This window comes from Equus przewalskii, chromosome 6, assembly GCF_037783145.1.
Source record: "Equus przewalskii isolate Varuska chromosome 6, EquPr2, whole genome shotgun sequence".
Taxonomy (NCBI): domain Eukaryota; kingdom Metazoa; phylum Chordata; class Mammalia; order Perissodactyla; family Equidae; genus Equus; species Equus przewalskii.
In genome coordinates, this window is record NC_091836.1 from 65566583 (window position 1) to 65591896 (window position 25314).

General features: G+C 47.3%; 1 protein-coding gene and 1 long non-coding RNA gene across 40 annotated transcripts in view; one reads left to right on the forward strand and one right to left on the reverse strand.

Annotated features, from left to right (window-relative positions):
- TENM4 (teneurin transmembrane protein 4) overlaps positions 1-25314 on the forward strand; it is a 2704309-nt gene that overhangs the window by 2185916 nt on the left and 493079 nt on the right. The gene's annotated exons all lie outside the window — the stretch shown is intronic.
- LOC139083948 (uncharacterized) lies at positions 7536-15180 on the reverse strand. 3 transcript variants are annotated; one of them, XR_011541122.1, is made up of 6 exons: positions 13790-15180; positions 12690-12788; positions 10866-10961; positions 10283-10346; positions 8938-9744; positions 7536-8855 (listed from the first exon to the last, which is right to left on the reverse strand). It is a non-coding gene; the product is annotated as an uncharacterized lncRNA (long non-coding RNA). The 3 variants fall into 3 exon arrangements; XR_011541123.1 differs by lacking the exon at positions 12690-12788 and having other exon boundaries at positions 13790-15169; XR_011541121.1 differs by lacking the exons at positions 7536-8855; positions 12690-12788; positions 13790-15180 and having other exon boundaries at positions 9603-9744; positions 10866-11002.

The following is a 25314-nucleotide window of genomic DNA, read 5'->3' on the forward strand; positions in this document are numbered from 1 at the left end:
GGCCATGTTAGGCTTTGGGATGCAGAGATGGACAAGCCACGGTCCTTCGTCTTGTGTACAAGGACATTTAGATGGACAGTGACCATGGAATCTGATCACGGTTTTGCCAGAACAAAACTGCAGGTGGAAGGGGGCTAAGCTAGCCTCAGGTCGGGGTGTCTAGGCAGGCATCCCATAGGAAGTGGCAAGTAAATCTAAAGTATTACTGAGCATATAGCAAATCTAGAAACAAAATCCCACGAATCGCCAGTCCCTCAACAGAAAACATGAACACTCCACTTGAGGAGACATGGTCCTGCTGATTTTCCTTTCCTGGTCTTGGTCTGTGGGTAAGCATTGCCTCCCTCCACTGCGGGGGCAACACTTTGAGAAACACTGGTATAATTTATGCATTCTCATCAGGGGCACTATTATCCCCAAGGGGGCGAAATTGGTTCTCGGGGGGCTAGGGGTGAAAAACTCTTAGTTATTATGATGCTGTGTGACCCTCCAAAGGGCCACAGGACATAAACAGATGTACAGTTCATCTACGGCATTAAAATTTCATAGCGGGGGAGGGATTTGGAAAAAATAATGTCTATGAAGGCTCCTTGGTGGGGGTGTGGGGGGGTTATAATGAACAGAAAGACTGAGAACCACTGGTGTAAGTGAATGAGCCATAGTGCTGGAGCCGCACACCCCTAAGTTCAAATGCTGCCTCCGTCACTTAACAACCTGTATGACCTTGGATGGACTAGTTAATTTCTCTCTGCCTCAGTTTCCTTCTCTGTAAAATGGGATAATAACCCCTCCCCTCACAAGGTGGTTCTGAGGGTTAAATGAAATCATACATGTAACTCCCCTGGCACTTAGCAGGTACTTAGTAAGTGTTAGGAGGAGTGAGTTCCCTACCCCCATCCAGCCCAACACACGTTCACGAGAGGGGGCAAGGCTGATGAAGGAGGCTGCAGGCCATGAACAGGATGCCACTCTTGGGGACCACGTGAGTGCACAATGTCCCCGGAGCTCCTGGAATTATCTAAGGGATTGGGTGATCCATCTGAGTTATCAAAGACAACATTTCCTGGTTCTTCCTTCAGACACACAGTTCATATTCAGTCTGTTTGGAGCACTTCATGTCAGGGAAGCTGAGACATCCAGGTGGCGATAAAGCTTCTTAGTGATGAGCTGGCCCAGTGGTGTAGCGGTTAAGTTTGCATGCTCTGCTTCAGTGGCCTGGGGTTCACGGGTTTGGATCCTGGGCAGAGATCTACACACCACTCATCAAGCCATGCTATGGTGGCATCCCATATACAAAACAGAGGAAGAATGGCATGGATGTTAGTTCAGGGGCAATTTTCCTCACCAAAAAAAAAAGAAAGAAAGAAAGAAAGAAAAATAATTTAGAAAAAGCTTCTTAGTGATTGTCTTTTCTGGGGAGAGAGTTTGGGATTTTCCCAGGGGTTGCTAGTTAATTTGGGGGCTCGACTCAAGCTCCTGCCCTCGGCACCATCATTTAAGGAAGAAACTGTTGACCCAGGACCAGGCAGAACAGAATCGGGGTGTGAACAGAAAGGAGTAACCTGTGGAGGTGGGGAGGACGTAGGGAGAGTTGTGAAAGGAAGGTGGGTGGCCCTTCTTTGTCTCCCCAAAACTCCATACTTCCCTCTGTCAACATCCACACTAGTGCCCCGTGAGGCCTGCACAGGTGAGAATTCCTGAATGATGCCTGGCACGGAACAGGCTCATGACATGTGTGTTGAATGATTAATTAACTTTCTTCCCCCTAATAATTATAACTAACATTATTATTAAATAATGCATTACAATTACTGTGCTGTCTCACTTATTAACAGCAACTCAACTATTATTGTAATTATCGTCCCCATTTTATAGATGAGGAAACCGAGGCCGAGAGAAGTGAGGGCATTGTCCAAGAGACTCAGTGGCAGAGGCAGAGATGGCAGCGGCTCACCCTGCCCAACTTCCAACCCCAGGCTCAGCTCTACTCCTACCTTACGGGATCTTCCCGAGGGCAAGGTCTGAAGCTGGTTCAATTCTGAATCCCAATAAAAGCCTTCTTTTCCAGCAGCGAGCATGGCTGTCCCCCTCTTCCTGACCCTGTCAGAGCCGTCCTCCCAACCCTGCTGCCACCCGACTCCTGTCTTGGCCTGTCCAAGTTAGATGTGACTGCTGGGTCACCTGTCTCCATATCTCTGACACGCAGGAGGCAGTGCCCCAGCCTGCAGGCGGGGGAGGGCGCCGGGCTCTGCCAGCCGGCAGAGGGGCCTCCTTTCTGGCTCCTGCTGTTTCCCCCGCGAGGCCTGTCTGCGGCGATGAGCAGTGTCTGAGCCAGTTCATTATCCCTGCTCAGAACGTGTCAGGGCGCGGGCCAGCACATCCAAACGTGGGCTGAGAAATGCCCTGCAGCTCTCTCCCCGTCCCCCAGCCTCCCATGCCCGCTTCTCACTCTTCTCCCAGCCACCAAAGGAAACACACGCACACAACAAGACAGGGAGTCGGGAGGCACTGCAGAGAAACTAGGTTATAACGTAATAACAGAAGCTCTCGCCCTGTAAAGCATGTTGCGGTTGGCCAGTGTTTTCCTGTGTGTTCTCTCGTTGATCTTCACAACGGCCCGTTGCAGCAGTGGGAGTTGTTACCATCTCAGAGATGAGCGTCTGCTCGGCCTGGGCACTGCGGGTTCTCCAGGAGGAGTTGCAAGGCTGGAGGAACCTTTGAGGTCTTTTCACCCAACCTCCTCGCAACCTAGGCCCAAGGAGCCGGAGAGCTTTCTGTAGCTCACACAGGTGGCAGGTGGCAGATCTTGAACCTAGAACCCACTGACTACAAAGGCCACCTTCTCCCCCTCCATTGTGTGGGGATGTCTCAGAGAGTGGAGAGGGGCCCTGGACAGCCTCATGGGCCCAGAGCAGTGGGAAAAATCTGGGGAACCGCAAAGAACACAGCATCCAGGTTTCAGAGAACTACTGGCCCTTAGGCTTCGTGGTGCTTGTGTCTTGTCCTGGAGGCCACGGGGTGGGTTCTGATCCAGCCATGCCCAGGGGAGGGTCAGAGTGCGGAGATGGAGCAGAGGTGGGCCATGAGGAGTTTCGTGGTCTGGAACACTCTGCAGAGACGAGGCTTCCTGTGCTGGTTTAGCAACCTCACCAGTGTCTGCAGTTATGGAAAGGGTGCTGCCTGATCCTCCAGAACAAGCTTCAGAGTAGTTCGCTGAGATGTTAACATGTGAAATAAGGAGGAAGTTCAGAAGAAAAGCATACAACAAAGGAGTTGGGCCTTCAGAGACGTTGAGGAGGGAACTCCAGACGGCCTCCAAGATAGCGTCCCTGAAACAGGGGTGTGCTTACTTGTGATTCTGTGACTTGCTCTTGCCCTGCAGAGGCAGCCCAGACTTCTCATTGTATCATAGAAGGCTGTGTATCATCCCTGTCCTCAGAAGAGTCTGTCCTAAACAGCAAGGAGCTCAGGCTCTGGGTTCAAATCCTGACTCTCCTACTTCCAAGGTGTGTCACGGAGCAAGTTTCTTAACACCCTGTGCCTCTGTAACTTCGTGTGGAGAAGGGACATGACAATCATTTGCTGTCGTTAGGATCAAGTGAGATGATACACCGCAAGCTCTTGGCACCACACCTGGCCCTGAGTGAGCGCTCTCCATCAGTGTAAGTCATGGTGTTATTATTATTAGCAGCAAGGGTAGTAGCTGTGATCATAGCATTTCCAGGCCCCTGGGCCTTTACAAATGCTCTCCCTCGGAGTGGGGAGCCCTTTGGATAGTTTGAACCTGTCAAAATCCTCTTCGTTCTCCCAGACCACCTGGAAGGTGATTTTCTGAATGTCCCACCTGGGGCCTCTTGAGGGGAGGATGTCTGAGCACCAGGCAGCCCCTAGGGGATGTTTGTAGCAAGAATCTGTCACTGCCCCACACTCGGCCCGGGCCTAAGAAATTTATAATTGATGTTTGCAGGGATTTAGGCAAAGAAGGCGGAAGCTACCTGGGCAGGGGTGTGGGAGGCTCCCTGGAAGCCAGGCCTACCCCTGTCTCTCCTGCACCTGGCAGAAACAGAGAGCAGCAGGGCCTCCTTCTCCACCCCCTGGAAACAAAACTCCCAAACCGCTTTAACCTCAAGTCGCAAGAAAGTTCCCAGGGTTTCTGTTTCCTTCCAATGGCATTCTCCATTCTAGTACCGTTCAGGCAGCCACTTTGCTGCAATTCTGGACTTTTCTCAGGGGCCTTCGGGAGATGCCAGATTTCATTCTTCTACCTTGAGCACTAACCTCTTTTCTTCTGCCTTGTTTGTGATCTTCCCGTTTGAGGGCAGCCCATCCACACACCCAGGCCGGAGAAAGGGCTCTGCAACCAGATGGGGGGATTCCTCTGACACTTACCCGCTCTCCCCACCCCTGCCCCACCTCTGCCCAGGCTGAAGGACTTGGACAGGCTTCCTTGTGCCCACAAGACTTAGGACCTCGAAGCAAGTAGGTGTCTGAGATCTGCTTCCTGAACACCAGAACTGCCAGGGGCCCAGACCCTTGGCCTCAGTTGTCACCCCGGATTCTGACAGCCCTCTCTTTAGCACAGGGGCTGCACAAGGGTGGACCAGCATTACTGGTATCTCTTTCTTCCTTCCTTCCTTCCTTTTTATTAATTATGAAATATTCTTTGCATCAAAAAGTAGAATAAATAATACAATAAAAATCCAAATACCCACCACCCAATTGAAGAGTTAAAACATTGTGGATATTCTAATAGCCCAAAACAGGAATTGGTCCAGATGTATTTCAAAAAGTGAATGATGAAACAAACTCTGGTACATTCATACCATGGAATACTACTCTGCCATGAAAAGGGATGAACTGCTGATACCCACAACAACTTGGATGAATCTCCAGGGAATTATTCTGTGCAAAAAAAGAAAAAGCCAATCCCAAAAGATTACATTCTATACAATTCCATTGATAGAACATTTTCCAAATGACAGAAATTTAAATGTGGAGGTCAGGGTAGTAGTTGACTGGGTTTAGGAACAGGGCTAGGGGTGGAGGGGAGCAGGCATGGTTATGAAAGGGCAACACAAGCCATTCTTGCAGAGAAGGCATTCTCTCAGTGGCTTCACTGTGATGGTGGATACACAGATCTTTACAGGTGGCAAAACTGTGTAGAACTCAACACACGCATCCACGAATGAATACAAGCAGAACTGGGGAAATCTGAGTAAGATTGGTGGATACTGGTGTCAGTATCAATATCCTGGTTGTGACAGTATATTATACTTTTGCAAAATGTTACCATTCTAGAAACTGGGTAAAGCATATAGGGGATCTCTCTGCATTATTTCTTACAACTGCATGTGAATCTACCATTATCTCAATACAAATTTCAATTGAAAAAGTATATTGCAAGTCACTTCTAAGAAGAGGCATTATAGACACAATTGAAGACCCTGGTGTGGCCCCTAGTCTCATCCCTCTGCTTCCTAAGAAGCAACCAGTATTGGGAATTTGGCATTGATCATTCCCGCACCTGTTCTTATGCTTGTACTACATATGTATGTATGCATAAGTAATGGATAGTATTGTTTGATATGTTTTTAAACTTTATATACTTTATTTTTTACTATCCTTTGTATAGTATTTTAATACCGTTGGATTTTGTTGGATTTTGCCACCGTGTATCACTCATTGTGTGACTATGGCAGAGTCTATTTACTCTTTCTCTTGCTGAGGGACTTAGTTGTTTCCAGTCTTTGGTGTAAACTGTGCTGCTGTGGATGTCCTTGCTCATGTTGCCTTGTGCACATGTACATGAGTTTATCCAAGTTATACCCTAGGGACACACGGAATGGCCGGGTCATAGGGCATGTGCATCTTTAGTTCTACTAAACACTGCCAAACTTCTTTCCAAATTATACCTATTTATTCTCTCTCATGCAGTATATCAGACTCTCTGGGGCTCTGCATCTTTGCCAATGCCATAATGTCAGACTTTTAAATTTTTGTCAACCCAGTGAGTGTGAAATAGTATCCTCCTGTTTACATTCCCTTGGCTGCTTCTTCCATGAATCATGATTATCTGTGCCCACATCCTGCCTCTTCCACCCAGACTAGGATCTCCTACTCACAAGCTCCCAGAGGAATGTGCATAGCACATAACAGGGGTTCAAGATTTGTTGAATGATTGAAAATAATAATTCTAGATGCTTTCACTTGGGAAGATCATGGTTATTTTCTTTTTCCTCCTTTCTTTCTTTTTAAATGTTCAGTCATGGGCTTTTAAAAAATGACATCTTTCTTGAGATATAATTCACATTTCATATACAACTCACCCATTTTAAGTGTAGGATTCAATGCTTTTTAGTCTATTCACAGAATTGTGCAACCATCACTACAATCAATTTCAGACCATTTTCATCATCCCCCCCAAAATAGCCATACCCGTTACTGTCACTCTAGATTTCTCCCCAGCACCCCAGCCTTAGGCAACCAGTAATCTACCTTCTGTCTCTATGGATTTTCCTCGTCTAGACATTCGTGTAAATGGAATCATACAATATGTGGTCTTTTGTAACTAGCTTTACTCACTTAGCATAAAGTTGTCAAAGTTTATGCATGTTGTAGCACGGATCAGTATTTCACTTCTTTTTATTGCCAAATAATATTCTATTGAGAATACCACATTTTATTTATCCATTCATTAGTTGATGGACATTTGGGTTTTCACATTTTTACTACTATGAATAATGCTCCTCTGAACGTTGAAGCACTAATTTTCGTGTGGATATATCTTTTCATTTCTCTTGGGAATATACACAGGTGAGGAGTTGCTGGATCGTATGGTAACTCTGTTTAACCATTTGACGAACTGCCAAGACTGTTTTCAAGGGCCTGTAGCATCTTACATTCCCACTGGCAGTGTTTGAGAGCTCCAATTTCTCCACCTCTTTGTCAATACTTATTATTATCTGCCTTTTTGAATAGAGTGCAATCACGGGCTTTTTTGAATCCAGCAACCCAGGCTAGAATCCCAGTTTTGCTGTTTACTAGCTGTGAAATCATAATCAACGTTTCCCTCCATTTTCTTTCTCTGTAAAATGGGATTAGTAATGCCCACTTTTCAGGACAATTGTGAGGATGGATTAAATAAAACAATAGGCTGTAAACTTCATAGCACAGTGTGGGATGCAGGCAGCTTTCCTTGAAACAAAGCAACAGTGACAGCTTATCATTATGGGCCTCCTCTAGTCCACGGCCTTTCTGCCTGGGATGGTCTCAAAGTCACCCAGAACCTCAGTGAGCACCTCCTCTCAGCTGGCTGGGAGCTAAGCTGTGAGTGGAAGGCCCAGAAAACTGCCCTTCATTAATGCCCAAAGCTCACAGCAGATGCCAGAACACTTCCCTGAGGTCATTCCCTGAGCCTCCAGGGGCTGCCACTGTGGGCTGTCCCAACCTGCCAGGGTCCTACAAAGCACCTCGCCACCTCATGGAGGGCAGAGGGACGAGAACCTTATCGGGCCCCAGTTTAGGAGGCCTCAAACTGGGTCTGAACCACTTGAGTTTATTTAAATAGGTTTTTTTCCTCCTTTTTTTGGCAGGAGCCCCAATTTTCATGCCATCGTTTCTGCAACAATCACAAACATTATCTGCATACCCAGGCATTGTATAGGGGAAAAGAAAGATGATTGCTTGCTGATCGCTTTTGTTGTTCATTTTGGAGATGACTCTGTGGATGGGAAGGACACAGCTGCACGTTGCAGCGGCAGGGAACAGCAGAGCTCAGTAATGCCAGGACGTGGGGAGGGAAGACAGGAGAAAGTCCCTCACAGTGGGGGAGACCTGGCAGTCAGAGTGGCAGTGGCTCACGGGCTAAGGTATCTATTCATGGCAGTGCCATGGCCAGGTACTGGCTCCTCATCTCCACCCCAACCCACTTCCCGGTCCTCCCTATCTTAGTCTGTGAACAAGAAACCCGGCGCCATCTTGGTTCTGCTGCCGCCTTTGTTCCACACATCTTATCTCTCAAATGCATCCACTTCTCTCCATTATCTCACCCCTGGATCACTGCAGCAGCCTCTTTGCTGACTCCCTGCCTCTCTGCCTCTAGCCTTGCCCCTCCCAATGACCCATTTCCCAGCCCACAATGATCTTCCCATAAAACAAATAAGATCAGTCACTTTCCACCTTAGAACTCTACAAAGGTTTCCCTTTGTCCTGAGGATAAAGTCCAGTTTAAGCCACTTGCCCCACCTCTTCTCCATCCTTCTGCAGCTTACTGTGCTGCTCTGCTGGAGCACAGGCTATATCAGTGGTCCATTTATCTGCCTTCCCCAGTCCCCCCTGGATTCTCTAAGGTCAGGAATTCTGGTTTATTCAAGTTCATATCCTGACATCTAACAGAGCTTCTGACTCACGGAGGAGCCCCAAAAATGTTTGCTCCTCTTTACATTTGAATAGTCTCTACAATTTTTAAAATTCTTTTGCCTTATTTGTTTCTCTCTTTGACTCTCACCATTCTGCAATACAAACAGTATTTGTTATTCTCATTTTGCAGATAGGAAACCTGAGACTCAGAGATGGTAAGTGATGATCCGAGGCTCCTACACACCAAATGGCAGAACTGCACTAGCACACAGGTCTTCCAAACGAGCCATCACTAGAACCCCATGAGGAAGACAAGGCAGGTTACTATTGCCTGTGGTTCTCAAAGTGTGGTCCCTGGACCACCAGCATCCATATTGCTATTAGAAATGCAAATTTTTGGCCCTACCCACAAGATTATAGGACAGCAAGTAGCCAAGTCCAAACTTCCCAGCTGCCATCTTCCAGCCAAGCTCATAGTCTCTGTGTTGTCCAGTGTCCTGCTTCTGGAGTTGCTCATGTTCTTGAACCCTGTGATGGGCTCTGCTGCACCAGTTAGAAGGAAAGCTCCTTCCTACAGACCTGCTTCTGGAGTTGCTCATGTTCTTGAACCCTGTGATGGGCTCTGCTGCACCAGTTAGAAGGAAAGCTCCTTCCTACAGACCTTCTGTAGCATGGCCTTATTCCCTAAGTTCACAAAGCTGTGTGGGGCATAATAGAGCCTGTCCTTCAAACATACTTCCTACTAGGACTGATTAAACCAGGTCTGATGGGTGTCTCTCCTGGGTGACTCTTGAGTGTTGAGGCTACCAGACTATGAGTCACTTGTAATGCCCGTGGTAGAAGTATTTCAAGGCAGAATAATCCCCCAGTGTGCACAGAAATTTACAATGACAGGCACCAAGTTCAGAGGCTGTGTTTGTGCCTGGAGCAACAGCTTTGTCCTCTCCAGCCCCTGCCTTGACTTTGAAACATTCTGTCAAGAATGATCAGCCCAGAATTGAAAGGCATCCATGTGCCAGCTGAGCCAGAGAAAGGTGGGATGAAAATAGAAGTTGCCCAAGTGGTTTTGCTGGATTCCCATGTCCCACATGGGCACCAAGTATGGCCACACAGTGATGAGGAGTAAGCCTGGAAGGCTTGGCCTGCATCACTCTGATGTGTGACCTTGGGTGACCCTTGCCATCTCTGGGCCAGATTTGCTCTGGTGCTAAATCCCCAAGGCCCCTTTCAGCACTGATGTGGCAGCTATGGCATGTTCTGGAGGGAGACACTAGCTGTGATGGGATTCCAGCTGGCCTTCTTCCAACATCATGGATGAGGAGTCAGCTGATGCCACAGGACACAAGTCAACTCATTGTTTCAGCTGAAATTGTATGGCTGTGGCCTCTGAAAGACAAGGGGAAAAGAGGGAGAGGTCAGCATCCTCCTGAATCTCAGTGTCTCTGGCTCTGAGGACTGTTAGAGGTCATCCCATCCTTTCCAATCTGCCTGTCCAGTTCCTGTCTCCTCTAGCCCACTGGTTCTCAAACTTCAGTGTGTGCCAGAATCCCCTGCAGGGCTTATAAAAAACACAGATTGCTGAGCCTCCTCCCATTTCTGATTCAGTCGGTCTGGGGTGAAGCACCAGAATTTGCATTTCTGATAAGCTCCGGGTGCTGCTGCCGCTGCTGCTCTGGTGATCACAGTGAGATCCACTGCTCTGCGGCACGGTACCCAGCGGGCATCCTACTTCTCCTCCCCTCTGTCCTATGATGGGAGCGCTCCCTCCTGGGGTGGCCCTTCACCCTTGGGCAGATCCTCCTTAGATGGAGTTTGAAACTTGTCTCCCCTGGCGTCTACCCACTCCTCATAAATCTCCCCCTTAGAATCCGTGGTGGGCACAGATACTCCTCTCGCCAGGCACTGGGCCAAGCGCTTTACGTACAGCCTCTCGTTGATTCCCTCCAACCAGACGGGAGTAAAAGTATTCTTTCCACCTCACAGGGCCACTGTAAAATCAGAAGAATCAAAAAATAGGAAATTACTTTGTAACTTTATGAACTGTTAAGAGTTTTGTTTTGGAGCACTCGTATTGGTTTGCTAGGGCTGCTTGATAAAATGCCACAGCCTCGCTTAAACAACAGAAATGCAGTTCTGGAGGCTGCAAGTCCAAGGCCAAGGTGCTGGCAGGTTTGGTTTCTTCTGAGGCCTCTCTCTTCGGCTTACAGATGGCCTCCTTCTCACTAGGTCCTCATTTGGTGTCCCTATGTTTGTGTTGTCCTAATCCCCTCTTCTTATAAGGACATGGGTCATAGTGGATTAAAACCCACCCTAAGCCAATGACGTGACCTCATTTTACCTTAATCACCTCTTTAAAGGCCCTGTCTCCAAATATAGTCACAGTCTGAGGTACCAGGAGGTAGGTCTTCAACATAGGAATTTTGGGAGGACAGAATTCAGCCCACAATAAGCTTCTAATTGAAGCCTGATTAATGACTAGCTGTGTGGCTATGGAGAAGTCACCTAACCTTTCTGAGCCTTGGTTTCTTCATCAGGGTCCAGCTTGTAATCCCTCCAGGCACAGTGAAAGGAGCCAAATAGGGAAAAAAAGATGTTTCAACTTCCTAGAAAATTGGAGAATAAAGATGATCAGGATGGAATCTGGCTGAGAATTGGAGGAGGAGGCCCCTTGTCCAAGTATCACTATAGGCTGGAGGCATAGAGCCTCACCTCACGCCAGAGGAGGGGGTCTAAGGGGAGCCTGTCCTGTTGCAGCATCCCAGCGCTCTGCGAGGCTTCCTGGGGGAGGTGAGAGACAGGTCCGTGGGAGCCCACGTGTGCGAGGCTTGGCAAACTTGCACCCCCCATTCTCCATTCACCAGCGAATGTACTGCTAATCCGCAGGGTCTGCAACCAGGGTGCTGCCATCATAGCCCGCTCTCTGAATTCCAGAACTTCCCAGACATGGGCGGAGTGGTGGGAGAACATGGGCTTCGGAAACAAGCTAAATATCGATCAACCAGAGAATCTTCATTACAGTTGAACTTAATTATAGTTCAATAGCGTTTATTATTGCTGCTGTTATTATTATTATTACAGGCATTTACTGAGCAGTAATCAGGAAAGTACCATACTTTATCTTCCTAACAACCTGAGATGGGTACTGTCATTGGCCCCATTGCATAAATGTGAAAACTGAGGCTTAAAGAGTTTGAGTAACTGCCCATGGCCACAACACCTGTAAGTGACAGAGCCAGGACGTAAACCCAGATCTTTCTGAAGCAAAGCTTATGTGCTAAACCTCTGTACTGTACTCACATTAAAACACTGTGTTGTAGGTGAATATTTAATGACATAGGAAAATACTTTTGATGTGATATTCAGTGAAAAAAATATATAAAATGCACTATCCCAATTCTATAAATAAGTGTGCATGGGTGTGTGTGTGTGTGTGTGTGTGTGTGGTGTGATATATAGAGGGGGGAGGAGAGAGGAAGAATAAACTCAAAACAGTGGTTATTTCTAGACGTGAGATACCTTTTGATTTTTTTTATGATACCTAAAATAAATATATTTTACTTTTTAAATCAAAGGAAAATGGATTTTTTTAAGTGGAAACCAACAGACAAGGGATTTGGAAGGAGACAAACCCAAGCGAGAACCCCTGCTCTAGCTCTCCCAGCATTTGGAGATGCTGCCCTGTCTCTGGATCCTTCGGAAGAATTTTGGGACTAGACAGGGAGACAAGGAGTTAGGAAGCGCACCTGATTGAGGTTCTATTTTTGAAGGAGGCCTGTGCTGGCATCCCCAGAGATAGAGCACCATGTATTTCCCTGAATAACCACTGCTATTTTTAGAGGGCCCCGATTAACTGCACCCAAGGACAGAGGAAGAGAGGAGCAGCTGGATGCTTCCGGAGACCCTGGGGGTCCTGAGCTGGATCTCAGTCTTTTTCTTCACAGGTGCCTCCCTGGAAAGTTGGTCGTCAGCTTCACTGTGACCTTGACTGATGCGGTGGGGCCGCTGGTGCTCCTTATTCTGTGAGGGCGGGAAGGCTGGGGCGCCAACCTGAGGGGACTGCTGTATGCCCTTGAATGACATGCTCTTTACAGGCATTGTCAGCTCCTGGGGCACAGGAGCTGTCTTGCTTTGATACCTCTTTGCTCCAGCAGGAGAACAGGCAGGAGAGGAATACTGTCTGGGGGAGAGCCTCCAGGACGTGTTTATGAACATTTATAGAGATGGGCAGAAATAGAGGGTAGAGACAGGTAGAATCATGGATTCTGAGACTGAGAGGGCCCCTCATCCGGCTGCCCTGCTTGAGTGCCCTGTCCAGCCCTGCGCTTGCATACCTGCAATGAGGGGGTGCTTCCCTGACAGACCCCCTCCCACTTCTGGATAGCTAGTTGTTTGCAAATTTGTTCCAAGAAGTGCCGTATCCTCTGCCTCACCTGCAAAGGATTAAAGATAAAACCATGGTGACGGTAAACTTGTTTTGCCTGTTTCCCGCCTATCAGGTAGTGTTGTAAGTATTCCACCTGTGCTTCTCATCTACCCTTCACCGTCATCTTCCAAGTTGGATGCAGTCTTATTCCTATTGTGCAGATGAGGAGGCTGAACTAATGCCCAGCACGTAATAACAGTGACAGCAAATGTCTGTATACTACTTAACGTGTTCCAGGCACTCTTCTGAGTGGTTTATGTGAATTAACTAATTTAATTTAATCTTCACAAAAACTCCTGGAGGTAGGTAGCGTTATCATCATCTCCAGTTTAGAGATGGGGACACTGAAGCACAGGGACTAAAGCATTCTGAAGCCTAAAGTCACAGAGCTTGTAAGTGGCTGAGGCAGGGTTTGAACCCTGGATCTCCAGTGGCCATGCTCCTAGATGCCAAGGCCACAGTGTTCTGCCTCTCTGTGAATGTTTGTATCCTGACTCTCTGACCACCACCTGCCTCTCTGCTCTCACCCTGACCTGTTCTTCCCTGCCTCTCTTTGTTCCTCACACACTGGTGGTCTTTCAGTCCTTATAACCAGCTAAGCCCCATCTAGTGTCAGGGACTCCTCCAGACTCTGTCCCCTCTTCTCCTGGCTGCCTCCTGGTCGACATCTTTCAGGTGTCAGTTCACTGTCACTTCCTCAGAGGGATGCTCTGATTCCCTGACCAGGTCAGCCCCTGCTTCTTCCTCCTCATGGTACCTGTGCTCCTTCAACAAGCTCCCCCCAACCCCTCCGCTCAGGACGGCAGCTCCCTGAGGGCAGGACAGTGCCGCTGTCCACCCCCCACTTTCTCCCTGCATCCTGCTCAGTGCCTGACCCAAGGGCTGCTGCCCAGTAAATACTTGTCAGTCAAATGCATGGAAGCAGGGCTATAAACAGGCCTGGCAGAGGTTCCTCCAGGAGGCATGGGTGTGACTGCAAATGGTCTGGGTCTGTTCCCGCCAACTCACCCTGGTTTACTGAGAGCACGTTTGTGTCATTCTGAACAGTAGAGATTGTCTCCTCCTGTACCGTCACCACTTGAGAGAGGAAACCGAGGCTCTGAGAAGGGGAGGGTGAAGGGAAGAGCTGAGCACAGGTTCTCAGCCCTGGCTGCCCACCGGAAACCCCTGGGGAGCTTTAGCAAATAGCCCTGTCTGGGCCTGGCTGAGTTGCCCCTGGGCCAATGGAGCCAGAACTACTGGAGTGGGACCTGGGCATCGACACTTTTTGCATTTTCTGTTTTCTGAGCCTGATCCCTCATAGATTGTGTATTAGAGGCCAAGCCGTGTGGAGAAAAGACTTTCTTAGACGACCCAGGCCCGTCCTAACTGCTGAGTGGTTCCTCTACACATTGCAGGCCTGATTGAAGGGCCTGGCCTCGCAGAAGCCAAAGATCAGGCCAGGTGTCAAGTGATAACCATCCTCCGTGTTCAATAATAACAGCACTATTTTTTGAATAAACAACGTGCAGGCCTTTCATTGCTGCCCTTCCCCAATCCTCCGAATGCATGTCGGCTAGTTGGTGGTGGTGCCATTTTCCAGAGGAGGATGTCCAGGTTCGGGGCCTAGCCAAGGAGGTGGCGGAGCCTCTGCGAGCCCCGAGCCGGTGCTCCCAGTGACCTGCATGGTCCGCGGTGTGTCCGTCTGCTGCCCTGCCTGCTGCACGGAGCACAGAGCAAGTGGAAGGGCTTCTGGCCTAATGACTAACAAGACTCTGGAAAAAAAAATCCTCATTGAAAGCCTGCTACATTCTGTGCTAGGCTTTAGGAGAAAAGAAAGACAGGTTTCCCCCCACAGCGTCCCCCAGCAAAACAATGCATTTTAAATGGCTTCCAAATTGCTAAGCTATTTCACTGCTTCGGAGGAGAAATAGCTTGGGGGAAGCTATTGGCCCTTGATGCCCTGAACATCAAAACAAGATGCCAAATGGGAAAACGAAATCACAGGAGGCTGTGGGAACTGTGGGGATTACGTGGGGATCGTTTGCTGTGGAATGTGGGGAGAGCATGCCACCTGGATTTCTGGGTGGAGCTCTGGGAGGCTGGGTCCTCTGGTGGTTTGAACCTGGGCTCTGGGGTCACACGGACTTGGTTCAAACCCCAGCCCAGGACTAATGCTCCCATGGCAATGTGCCTGTGAGGGTTAAGTGTAAGTAAGGCAGCTCTTAGGCAGAGGGTTCTCTGTGGCTCTTGAAAATGCTGATGCCCAGGCCCTACCCTCAGAAGTTCTGATTGTGTTGGCATAGGGTGGGCCAAGCAGGGGTGGTTGTTCCAGCTCTCCAGGTGAGTCTGATGAACAGCCAGGGCTGAGGACCTCTGCCTAACTCCTCCTTCCCCCTTCCTCCCCCCTCCCTCCGCTCACTGAGTCTCAGTTTCCTGCCTCTCAAATGGGTGTGATGCTTTGTGAGGAAACAATCCCAGAACATTCAGTGTGACACAAACATGCTCTCAGTAAACTGTGGTGAGCTGTTGGGAACAGACCCAACCTGTTTTCAGTCACACCTTTGCCTCTGAGAGGAACCAGTGCCAGCCCCGTTTTCTAGTTGGTGCTGGAAAGAAGCACCCGGAAAAGGGCCTGTGGTTGGCAGGGAGCATCGAGGACTCAGAGCCTTTATGCTTTTTGCTGAAAACCCATCCCTCCCGGGCATGGCTTCTGTTGAACACACCCCAGACACACGTCACCTGGCCCAGGGGGGAGGCAACGTGTTCATTCTCAGGATCCAGGCTACTGCCGTAAGGCTGTGGCGATGAGACTGGTTGGAAGGTTCTAGAAATGTGGGTAAGACAGGTTGTCGGCCAGGCCTGTCATGGTGGAGAGACAAATCCCCAGGTCTGGAGGAGAAGAGAAAAATGAGCCTTCTGGCCTCTAGAAATTTCTCTTTGCTGAGTGGCTTGGTGGGGCGAGAAACCTAAGAACAGGTTTGACGTGACAGAGGCCCTGTTAGGAAGAGAAAGCATCTCCCTGGAAACAGCCCTCCAGAAATGTGGAGAACAATTTGCGACCTGTACACAGACCTTCACGGTGTGTGTTCATGATAACAATGGCTAATGTTGACAGAGCGCCAGCCAGGGACTGATTCCTCAGACATTGTCACCTCCCCCCCTACACACACACACACAGGGGCAGGGGTGGGGATTCTGATTTCACAGGTGGAGAAACTGAGGCTCAAGGGGCCACAGAACTAGTAAGCAGTGAGGCTGAGGCTTTTGCAAATTTTAAGCAGCAACTTTCAGACCCGTTTTCTCATTTGGCCTTTTCAAGAAGCCTGTGAGTTGGGCCGAGGAGAGGTTGTTATCCCTATGTTAAGGACGAGGAAAACTGAGGCTCAGAGACACACAGTGGTTTCTCCAGGTGTCACACAGCTAAGGGGCACCAGGGCCTGGACTGGAGGCCAGGCCTGTTGGGCTCAGATGGGTGCTCCCTCCCCTCAGCCCAGGCCTGCGACCTGTCACCTGCTGTCTGATCATGTTCCCTTCTGGACTCCTGCGGGCCAGGCTGCCCCTATGCTCCAAATGCTCCCGTGCTTCCATCCTTATACCCCTCCTGAGGCCCACCCCAGGTGCCATTCTCAAGCTGAGTGGCCTCGGACAGGCTGACTACCCCCAACCTCTGTAGCCTGCCCTTGCCTGCAAGGTAGGGAGAGGAGAGCCCGTCCTGCAGGGCTGCTGTGAGAACAAATGCGAGAACAGTCCCTGTGCAGACTCTGGCTGGGGAGATGGCAGGGCCCCCTGCTGGGTGCTGGTGGACACTTGTGGATCAGAGAAATTACTCTGAGAATTTCACACGGAGGCATCCAGCCCAACCCTTACCTACAGAGGAGGAAAGTGAGGATGAGAGGAGACGGTGACTTCACCAGGGTCACAGAGCCATTCGGAGCGGGGCCGGCAGGTTCTCAGTCCAGTGCTCCATACACCAGGCAAGACAGCACCCCAGGACCTGGGGGAAAGGACACCACCAGGGACTAAAGTCCAGGAAAGATCACACCACCTTAAACCCCTCTTGAATCACAATCTAAACTGTCCTGAGGGGCGGCAGTGTTTCTGGTGTTCCGCTCAGAGACCTGAGCTCCCACCCACCACCCCCCAACCCCCCCCAACCCCTCCACCCCCCCCCCCCACCCTGCTGTGAGGTCTTGGGCGGGGCGTTAGCTCTCTGAGGCCCAGATTCCCAGTCTGTAAAATGAGGGAGGGGGAGGGCTGCTCAGGGAATGGAGCCTCTTGTTAGGAGTCCGTTTTCTTTGTCCTCACATAGCAGAAGGCAATGGTGGCGCTGGGGTTTGTGATGGGGAGGCTGGCAGAGAATCCCACTGACTGGGGCACCCGGACCTCTCACTGCTCAGGCAGGTCCTGGGAGCTGGGAGGTACGAGGAGGGCGAGTGGATCTGAGAGGAGCTTGTGTGGCTCCCGGTACCTTCCCCAACATCCCTGACCCCCGACCTTGCTGGGAAAAGAGTCACAAGCAAGGAACTGAGCTGATGGTCAAGGAAGGTTGTTCCCACTCTATCCCTGTAGGAAAAATAACCATCTCCCCTGGATTATTCTCCAAAACGTCTTCTTTTATGCCTGAGACACTCTGATGCAGACAGTACTGAAAATCTTTTTTTAAACTGTAATTATAATTAAACCTGCTTTGCAACAAGAAAAAAAAATAAAGTGACACTCCTTGAATTGCACCACCTATTTGAATTATTTGCATTTTTATACGATTCCTTGCACATTTGTTCTACCACAGACTAGTTCTGTTTGGAAGGGCCATCTCTGTTAGCAGCATCTTCAGGATGCTTGGTGGAGAGGCTTGGGGGATAGCCTTGTATAAAGTCCAACTCTCATTCCTTCATTCATTCATTCTAAAAGGAAATACTGAGCATCTACCCTTAGCCAGGCTCTGTATAGGGTCCTGGAGAGTCTAAAGAAAAGTGAGACTTGGCTTTGCCTTCCACAGAGGGTGAGGAGAGGAAAAAGAAAGAGGGTTGTGGTTCCTGGGGCACCTACTGTGTGCAAGGCCTTGTTCTGAGCAGTTTACATTGTCTCATGTAAGCCCCTTGCCGACTGTGAGGGAGGCATTCTTATGGCCATTTTACATATGAGGAACTGAGACCCAGGAGGGAAAGTCAGTTCCAAGGACATCTTTTTTCAGACAAGGATTTGCCCTGAGCTAAGATCTGTTGCCAATTTTCCTCATTTTTTTTTTCTCCCCAAAGCCCCCAGTGCATGGCTGTATATCCTAGTTGTAAGTCCTTCTAGTTCTTCTATGTGAGCCACTGCCACAGCATGGCAACTGACAGATGAGTGGTGTGGTTCTGAGACTGGGAAATGAACCCGAGCTGCCAAAGCAGTGAGAGCGTCGAACTTTAACCACTAGGTCATCAGGGCTAGTTCAGGACATTAACTGGTAGCTGGCAAGAGGCAGAAATGGGAGCTTGTGCTTGTCTAACTGAAAAACCTGAGCATCCTTTTAAATGCCCTGGTGGTGTCTACCAAGTAAGACAACTATGCAGCCAGTCGACTATCCTGAAATGGGGATAAAGCTGTGGGATTTTTTTCTCTCAAGCTATGGTAGGAGCACAGAGAATGGAGACATCAGTGTTGCCAGGACTGAAGGCTCCAGAAGGCTGCCCAGAGGGGGCACCATTTTGGTAGACTGGAAATCATCTCTATCTAAAGCCTGAGGTGTGGGGAAGCCAGCCTCCATGACAGTAAGTGATCCACTGCCCGCTGACGCGCTTCCTCTGACCGCTAGTGGCCTAGAGATCCCATGATGCTCTGTGATCTGACACCAGGAGCAGGACCATCCACCGCAACTGCCCAGACAGGTCTTGGTTGGTGAAGCCCGGAGGACTAGCAATTTCTGAGATGTTATGCTCTCGGGCCGCTCTCTTCTATTATTCATGCCAACTATGGAGCCCCGTCAATATTAGCTTTGGTTCTGTTTCAAATCAAAGTAAAATCCATTTTGCAAATATTTATTGAGGCCCTATGACTTCTTATACAGGCACTACTTACCAGGGGTATAAAAAGATGGGTAAGACCTAACTTCGAACTTCCCAGGGCTCTCATTCTAGGAGGGAGAAGGGAGCTGATTAATATTGCAAGAGCTATCACAGGGCGTCACAGGAGTGTTTGAAAAAGAAATGTTTGATGGATTCTTTTGCCACTACTTAATGAGCACCTACTCTGTACCAGCGTGGTGCTCAGGCCTGGGAGTTAGAAAGCAACAGGATATGGTCCCTACACTTAGAAACACATACCCTGCTTCCTAAAAATCAGAAGTATAGACATATAATTATGAGAAAATATTTGTGAGCTGGTAGAGACAAGAACTGTGGGAACTCAGAGGAGAGCTAACTGCCAACGGAGGAAGGGGAGGGGACTGGGTATCTGTCACACACCTACTAATGCAAGGGCCTTACATGTGTTACATCACTTCTCATTTGCTCTTCATGAATTCTTTTACAGGTATGGAAATTGAGACCCATAGTGTTAAAGTAACTTGCCCAAGATAACAAATTGTGAATATATAAAATTTTACTTTCTATTCCATAATATATCCATATTTACATTCATATAAAACAATGTTCTAAATGACTTACTAATAGGTAAAATTAATGCTCCATTGAGATTCTCTGTATATATCCGCTGCTCACTCTTCCAGCTACTTGTGAGTACTCAGTTTGAGAAAGTAGCAATAGGGCTCAAGGGAGCAAGATCAGGAGGAAATAGACAAAAGCCCTCACAGGTATTGTTGTATTGTTGCATTCCCTAAAATTCAACAAGAAAGAAATTCCACCTAAAGAATTATGCCAATTCCATCTATTTTAATACCTGTGGATTTCCTGCTGACAATTTCCATGAGCACTATGAACTCTTTAGGGTATCTCCCCTTCACAATTTCAATAGATGCTTGAATATTTATTTTGCATGCTTGCAGGTAATTCATGTGCTAAAATCTCCCCATGGCTGGGCCTCCAAGTATTGACTGCCTTTCTGTGGTTAGAACTAGGATTTACCAGCTTCCACACCCCATCCTTCTGTGTTATCCTGGCCTGGACTAGCCATCTCTTGCCTTCTCCCTCCTCCATTGTCTAATGCTCCTTTCCACCCTCTTCCCCTCCATCCCCCACTCCTCTCTCCTCTTTTCCACTCTACTCCCATTCTGCTCTCCTCCCTTCTTGTCCTTTATTTTCCCCTTCCTTTTTCCCCTCCCTCATTCTCCTCTTCTCACTCCTCCATCCTCCTTTCTTTCCTCCTTTCCTCCTCTGTCCTCCTCTCTCCCATCCTTCCCTCCTCCCACGTTCCCTCCATTTTCCTCCCTCTTCTCCTCTCTTCTCCCTTCTTCCTCTTCCATCATCTCATGTCTACCAGAACTTCATTGAAACCCTCTTTCTAGGGTTTTATCAGCTGAGGTCTATGATTCCCTACGGGGTCTGTGAGTAAGTTTCAAAGTATTTATGAACCCTGGAAATAGAATTCAGCATTCTGGGTTCATGGGCATAGGTCTCTTTTCCTGAGGAGAAGTTGCAGTTTTGACCACATTCTCAGATTCTTGGACTTGGGCTCACCGCTTCTCTTTAAAATTCTTAGTCTTCAGTTCATCATTGCCCACAACAAGTGAGATTCATGGACTACTTATAATTGATTCAAGAAATTGCAGCTTCTTAAGAAAGCAAGTGCACAGAAACGCTTTGCAAAGAGAGCTCACTGTTAGGAAGTACCAGCGTCCCCAGCAGTTGTGTCCATTAAATGAGATGTCATGGGTGAGTGTTCAGTGTGTAAGCAATGCTGAATAACGGCTAGTTTCCATCCCTCCCAATCTATGTTGAAACACTGTTTTTTGAGATGAATAAATTGTTTATAGTTTGCTAGGCCTGCCATAACAAAGTACCACCCACTGGGTGACTTAAACAATAGGATTTAATTTTCTTCCAGTTCTGGAGGCTAGAAGTCTGAGATCAAGGTGTCAACAGGGTTGGTTTCTTCTGAGGGCCTCTCTCCTTGTCTTGTAGATGGCTGTCTTCTTCCAGTGTCTTCCCATGGTCTTTCTTCTGTGTGTCTGAGTCCCAATCTCCTCTTCTTAAAAGAACACCAGTCCATGTTGAATTAGGGCCCACTCATATGACATTTTACCTTATTACTTCTTTAAAGACTGTATCTCCGAATAAAGTCACATTCTGAGGTACACAGGCTTAGGACTTCAACATATGTATTTGGGAGGGGGCATGCAATTCAGTCCATAACAAATCGGGTGGAATCCCTTCCCTCGAATCGTTTCGCCAGGGCCCTGCCCAAGGAGCAGGCTCAGGGAAGGGGAGGCGCTCAAAGCCAATCAATTGAAAACTATTGCATTTAGAACTTGGTCTTAATTCAAACCACTATTGACAGAAGTTTATTTAGGAAGCACTTTCTGGCTGAGCAGGTCCAGAATTAATTATTAAGCACCCATCCTCAGGCCTGGCAGGAGTCGTGGATGCCGTGTGAGCAAGGAGCAAGCCCACGTGGTTGCCTTGTCCTCCTGACAGATAGGAGGAGGCTGTGTTTTATTTATATGTGCAGCTCTTCTCAGTCTTCTACTTTCCCTTTATCCCCAGTGGGAGGGATTATTGTAACTACTCTGTCATGAACCCCGCTCATAGTCGAATTAATAGATGGGGTTCAGGTCACTGCCCTGGAATTCAAGAGGCAGGGTATGTTAATCCAAATGCATTATCAGATCATTAGAGCTGTGTGTGTAAAAGTTTAACATCCAGAACAAGAAAGGCAGGGAAGCATGGGAAGGGGTGGGGGCAGTAGAGCTAAGAAACATGTTTGAAGATTTCATATAAATATGCCGCTCTCCTGTGAGAGCTTGGTTAGCAAAATCCTTCCTATAACATCACCTGCAATGTAGATACATGGTCTGAAGAGAATCTTTCACCAAAACCAATGGCTGGAGCATCGGGCTCCACGGGGCTGTTTCAGATGCAATAAATTAGAGAGTTGTGTGCTTAATGGTATGCACTGGATGCGGGTGGATCAATCATCTCAGTGCATTCAAGTATAGATTCAAAGTAGTGTATTCCATGCTGTTTATTGCATAGTTCTATGACCTTAGGCAATTTCTTTAAACAATTTGAGATGGTAGGAGTCTCTCTACCCTCATTGTCCCACCCCAGCCTCCAGCGTTTAATTTTCCCAGATTGCCTGTCTCAGGGCTAGTAACCTAATTTATCATTTCATCACCGTCTGCTTTTGTCTGTTGTGTAGACTGGCTCTGGGTTCCTGCCATGAGGTACGACAGTATAAAGAGGAAAGTTTGCCACTGACTAGCTGTTTTACTTTGACATTTCATTTACCTTTCTGAGCCTCATCTGTATAATGAGGATAATATACCTGCTTGATAGAATTGCTATAAGGATTAGAGATAAAGCACGTGAAACCTGCACCAGAGTACCTGGTAGACCAGTTGCTTGACAAATAGATGCGCTTGTTATTACAAGGCTCTATAGATGGCTTCAACGGATGGAAGGGTGCTCAGGACAAGTAGTACCCAGACTCCTGTCTCCTCCCTGTTACCCAGGGTGCCTCCACTCTGAGCCACAACTACCAACCTAGAAACCAAGGCTGTCATTAGCTTCACCAACTACAAGCATGAGGCCTGGCAAGATGATACTAACTCATGCAAGACCTGGGAGTATTTGTAAAGGCAATGTAGTATGGAAGAAAGAATATAGTTTTTGCAGTTGGTGAGATCTGGATTCAAATCCCAGCTTTGCCACCTCACCTTGGGCACATTACCTCATTTCTCCGAGGCTCAGTTTCTTCATCTTTAAAAGTGAGACAAGAGATATTTGCTGGGAAAGATTATTGGGACAATGAAATTAAATCTTCTACGCATGTAAAGTACCACCTTCAGTCCCTGGCATGGAAAGGCTGTCAGACCTGGTAACTGCATTGCTATCATCATCGTCATCATCATTGTTGTGAATTCTACCTCATTGGTGGTTGTTTCTGGAGCTTTTGTGAAACTATACCAGGGGGAATTTTGAGAAAGGCAAGATTCTCTACAGTGTTAATGTTCTTTCCCCACCCCCCAAGCCAATGCATTTTTTTTGAGAACTACTAAGGTTTATGATTCCATCAGAAGAAAGAGTTTGGCAATGGGCATGGACAATTGAACTCCAAACCTTGGGTAATTATATGTCAGCCTTTACTTTCACGTGGTCCAAACATGTGAAAATCAAATAGTGTATGCCAATACTCATGGTGAATAGGCTTTCTGTGTAAAATTCCACATTGATTGCCTCCTTCTGGCACCAAGAGTCAAATGGCACGAAGCCACTTGCTGATGATGTAGTATGAAAATTGGCTACCCATTAATTGGCCCCAGTTAACCTATTAGGCACTGCCTCAGATATGAGGCCATAAACTTCTATTCCGTCACTTTTCAAAGTCATGGGCCAAGAAGTAAAGGACTCTATAATATTTTTTCATTTCAAAGAAATATATAGATAGGTTTGGCCAGAATATAAGACAAGCTGTATTTGTCATTTGTACCTTAGAATGGCATATTGAGTCTTATTTATTTTTATAATTTTTAAAATTGTGGCAAAATATACATGAGATAAAATTCACCATTTTCACCATTTTAAGTGTATATTCTGTGTGCAGCCATCAACACCATCCATCTATAGAACTCTTTTCATCTTCCAAACTGAAATGCTATACCCATTAAATAATAACTCCCCCTGCCCCCCTGTCCCCAGCCCCTGGCAATCACCGTGCTACTTTCTGTCTCTCTGAATATGACTAGTCTAGGTACCTCATATAAGTACGATCATATGGTATTTGTCCTTTTGTGACTGGCTTATACTTAAGCATAATGTACTCAAGGCTCATCCATGTTACATCATGTGTCAGAATTTCCTTCTTTTTTTAAGACTGGATAATATTTCATTGTATGCATATACTACATTTTATTTATCCAATCATCTCTTGATAAACACTTGGGTTGCTTTCACCTTTTGGCTGCTTTGAATAATGCAACTATGAACATGTGTGTACGAGTATCTGTTCAAGTCCCTGCTTTCAATTCTTTGGGATGAATACACAGAGGTGAAATTGCTGGATCATATGGTAATTCTATTTTTAGTTTCTTGAAGAACTGCCACGCTGTTTCCCACAATGGCTGCACCATTTTCCATCCCCACCAACAACACACAAGGGCTTCCAGTATCTCCACATCCCTGCCGACATTTGTTATTTTCTGGTTTTGATTATAGCCATCCTAATGAGTATGAAGTGTAGAGATTTCTCTACTTGTTTGTTTAATTTCTCCTTTTTTTGATTAATAAACTTTATTTTTTAGAGAAGTTTTAGGTTCACAGAAAAATTGAGCAGAAAGTATAGCCAGTTCCCAAATACTCCCCGCCCCAACATGGGCACACCTCCCCCACTGTGGATGTCCCGCACCGGAGTGGTACATTTGTTACAATGGATGAGCCTACACTGACGCATCATTATCACTCAAGGTCCATAGTTTACTTTAGGGATCACTCTTGGTGTTGTACATTCTATGGGTTTTGTCAAATGTATAATCACACTAATCCACCATTATAGTATTGTACACAATAAATTCTCCATCCTAAAAGTCCTCTGTGCTCTGCCTATTCATCCCACCCTGCCCCCAACCACTGATTTTTTTACTGCCTCCATAGTTTTGTCTTTTCCAGAATGTCATCAAGTGGGAATCATACAGTATTTAACTTTTTCAGATTGGCTTCTTTCACTTAGTAATATGCATTTAAGTTTCCTTCATGTCTTGTCATGGCTTGATAGCTCATTTGTTTTTTTAGTGCTGAATAATATTCCATTGTCTGCACTTACCACATTTCTTTACCCATTCGCCTACTGAAGGATATCTTGGTTGATTCCACATTTTGGCAATTCCAGGGGCCAGCCCTGTGGCCGAGTGGTTAAGGTCATGTGCTCCACTTTGGTGGCCCAGGGCTTCGCCTGTTCAGATCCTGAGCGCAGACCTAGCACCACTCATCAGGCCATGCTGAGGCAGCATCCCATGTAGCAGAACCAGAAGGACCTACAACTAGAATATACAACTATGTACTGGGGGGCTTTGGGGAGAAGAAGAAGAAGAAAAAAAAGATTGGCAACAGATGTTAGCTCAGGTGCCAATCTTAAAAAAAAAAAAACTGGCAATTATGAAAAAGGCTGCTAGAAACATCTTTGGGTAGATTTTTGTGTAAATATAAGTTTTCAGTTCCTTTGGGTAAATAGCAAGGAGCATGATTGCTGAATTGTATGGGAAGAGTATGTTTAGTTTTATAATAAACTTTCAAGCTGTCTTCAAAGTGGGTACCATCTTGCATTCCCATCAGCAATATATGAGAGTTCCTGTTGCTCCACATCCTCACCAGCATTTGGTGTTATCAGTGTTCTGGATATTGGTTATTCTAATAGCTGTATAGTGATTTCTCGTATCTTGTTTGCAATTCCCTAATGAC